General features: G+C 47.8%; 1 long non-coding RNA gene across 1 annotated transcript; it reads right to left on the bottom strand.

Annotated features, from left to right (window-relative positions):
* Positions 1-349: 349 nt before the first annotated feature.
* Positions 350-2,251, bottom strand: LOC105824229. The gene is made up of 4 exons (XR_001138187.1): positions 1,668-2,251; positions 1,294-1,344; positions 673-796; positions 350-499 (listed from the first exon to the last, which is right to left on the bottom strand). It is a non-coding gene; the product is annotated as an uncharacterized LOC105824229 (long non-coding RNA).
* Positions 2,252-3,099: the final 848 nt, after the last annotated feature.

The following is a 3,099-nucleotide window of genomic DNA, read 5'->3' as shown; positions in this document are numbered from 1 at the left end:
TGTGAGAACTGATAGTTCCTCTCTCTGCTTGGCTCCTTCCTCTGAATGGTTCTGGAACACAGATCTAAATAAGCACTCAGCACAGTGGTTTCCAGGCTAGGAAAATTAGTTGAGCAGGCCTGGAAAACCTCTGGAACACAAGGATGAAGACTGGACTGACGCAGGCCTCCCCCCTCCTGCTCCACAAAGCATTGGGCACTGCAGGTCGGGAGCTTCGCCCCTCATCAGCCCCCCCACATCCACCCCGCGTTTGCACAGGCAGGCCCCCTCCTTGCCCACGCGGAGATGAGGACAACGCTCTCAGGAACAAGAGCGGAACTAGGAGTCTGGTTCCACTCACCAGTCATCTTACCCAGAGGCTTCTTGGACCGGGAGCGAGGAGCTGGGAGGGAGGTCGATGACGCCATGGAGTTGGGCTCAGAACTAATCCTGTGAGATCAGGCATTGGTAAAGTGGGAGAAGGGAGCAGACCCAGTCTTGACCTCCGGGGACAGCCATCCTACAAGGGGCAGAGAGAGAGAATCACAAAAGCTGTACTTACCCTACCCTCAGTCCCAGTAGGTAGACTCCCGGAATGGCTCCTACACCCCTCATGGGATTAGGGACAGACACCATTGTGACTGGGGCTGGTTTCTAGCTAAACCCAGATCTGTGTAGTGTGGTCACACTTACCGGGTATGAGCTCAGCATCACCAGCTGAGTGACTGTTCTCTGCTCTACCTGGCTGGGAATATATCTGGGATCTGGGGAAGGGCAGCTGGCAGGCAGCTCTTTAGAGGGTCTTCCTGTGTAAAGGCTGAAATGGGAGAAGAAAAACAGTTGCTATTTGGTTTTGGGGATTTTTTTTTTGAGACAGAGTCTCACTCTGTTGCCCAGGCTAGAGTGCCGTGGCGTCAGCCTCGCTCACAGCAACCTCCAACTCCTGGGCTCGAGTGATCCTCCCATCTCAGCCGCCTGAGTAGCTGGGACTACAGGTATGTGCCACGACGTCCAGCTAGTTTTTCTATTTTAGTAGAGACAGGGTCTCTCTCTTGCTCAGGCTGGTCTCGAACTCCTGAGCTCAAGGGATCCTCCCACATCCGCCTCCGAGAGTGCTAGACAGTTGCTATTTGGATAAATCATTATGTATTCAGGTAGACAGATGCTGGGTGGTAGAGAGAGAACACATTCTCTCCAAGTCTGCCTTCCCTTGGGTAACCCATCCACCCCCCATCCCTCAGCCAGCAGCTCAGGGAGGTTGTGTCACAAGGCGTGACAGCTGTAGATCCGCAGGCAGAGTGTCAGGATTCCCACCTCTTATTAACCGTGGCCTTTGGCAATCTTGCTAAGCTTCAGTTTCTCCATCTGTGAAATGGAAATAATACTAGTACCTACTTCTCAGCATTATTGTGACAATTAAATAATTTATGTAGAGTGTTAATTGTGCCTGGCATATAGTAAATATTCAGAAAATGGGGTTTAGTATGTATTTAAAATAATCTAGATATTGGAGGGATATATTATGTTCATGGTTTATAAGAATCAGTATTATAATGTTAATCTCCCCCAAATTGATCTTTAGTTCAATGCTATCCTAAATACTAGGTTTTGGTTTCTCAGTTTTTTTTGGTGGTGAGGTTGTCACACTGCTTATAAATTTATATGGAAATGCAAAGGCCCAAGAATACCTTCGATGGGCAATGTTCTCTTCCCAGCACAATGCCAGGGAATGTCTCTGGCGGTGGAGGCTCAGCCCAGATTTCGGTGGAGCAGAGGCTGCCCCGTAGGAGAGGGGCTGCCGTGCTATTCTAGCGACACTTCTCCAGATGAAGGGCTGGTGGAGAACACGGCCCTAGCGCGGTGGAGCAGAGGCTGCTTTCTCACTCTGGGCTGGATCTTCACAGGTTCAAACAAACCTAGGAACTCACACAGAAACAAGTTGTATTAGGCACACTGAAATAAGGGGTTTCCAAGTTTAAATAATGTCATTCTATGCTGGGCATTAATGCTTTGTTCTGATGCTAAACACCATTATACCACGCTGACGAACAGAAGAGACGCTGAGGATTCATAAACATATATCGGAGTTGAAAAAGAAAAAAAAGGAAGAAGAACAAGGAAGAAGAAGAAAAAGGAGAACCTCACTGCAGCAACGAAGGGGCGTGAAGAAGAGCTGGGACGGGCACAGGAATCAGCGACGACATTCGAAAGAGCAACCAGCTAAATGTGGAGCCACGAAGAGGACACCAAAGTTGACCGTCAGTGTGCGAGTTTCTTTCTGGATCCCAGACAAACTCGGCGGTGGGCGCCGGCTGCGTCAGTGCTTCAGACCATCGCTGGGTTCGAAACCCGCTGCCGGGTCGGGAGCTGCCGTCTCCCGACGCCTCGTCCCAGTCGCTCGCGGTGCCTCTCCCCCTACCCTCCGCCCCCGCAGTCACTCGCTTTTATATTGTGTAAATGTTTTTTTCAATTTTTTTTATCGTAAAAGTCACTTTACAATAAAGTGACACTTATAAACTGGAGAATAATTTCTTTTTTAATGATATTCTAAAGGTTAAAAATTAATATACTACATTAAGCTACTTAATATATGCAGATTTGAAAGTTTCAGTTTCTGATTTTACAAAACGACTTCCCTTTTGGCGATACTTGTTGGTTTCGGGTCACTGCCATTTTCAGTGCTCGGTTAAGAACCACAATTGTCCAGCAGCACACACCGCTGGGAGCGGGTGGTCTAAGGCCTCTGAATGACATCATGGAAAAGTTTAAACACAGGAAATAGCAGCACCTTTGACAGGATAATTGAGCAAGACAGCAGATAAGTTCCAGTAACCACATACACTGCCTACTTCCGACAGACTAAAACCCCACAGAACTTCTCTGTTACGTTTTAGTTTTCGTGAAGCTGGGGCTGTGGAGCTATCACACACTCAAACGCGCTTTAATCTTTCCAAGACTTGGTAGCAGTCGTCACATATCAAGATACAGTTGTTGAGCAGAAGAGATAATGAACCCAAATCTCCAACTGGAAGCTCTAACCACTACCTGTGTCTATTCTCGGATTTGCTGTGTGGCCTTATATGTAGTCACTTTTTCTTGTGCTTTTAAAAAATTCATGAA

The sequence above is a fragment of the Propithecus coquereli genome, unplaced genomic scaffold (genome assembly GCF_000956105.1).
Source record: "Propithecus coquereli isolate 6110/MARCELLA unplaced genomic scaffold, Pcoq_1.0 Scaffold7217, whole genome shotgun sequence".
Taxonomy (NCBI): Eukaryota; Metazoa; Chordata; class Mammalia; order Primates; family Indriidae; genus Propithecus; species Propithecus coquereli.
The sequence above is the reverse complement of the archived record's forward strand: the minus strand, read 5'-3'. Positions and strand labels throughout refer to the sequence as shown.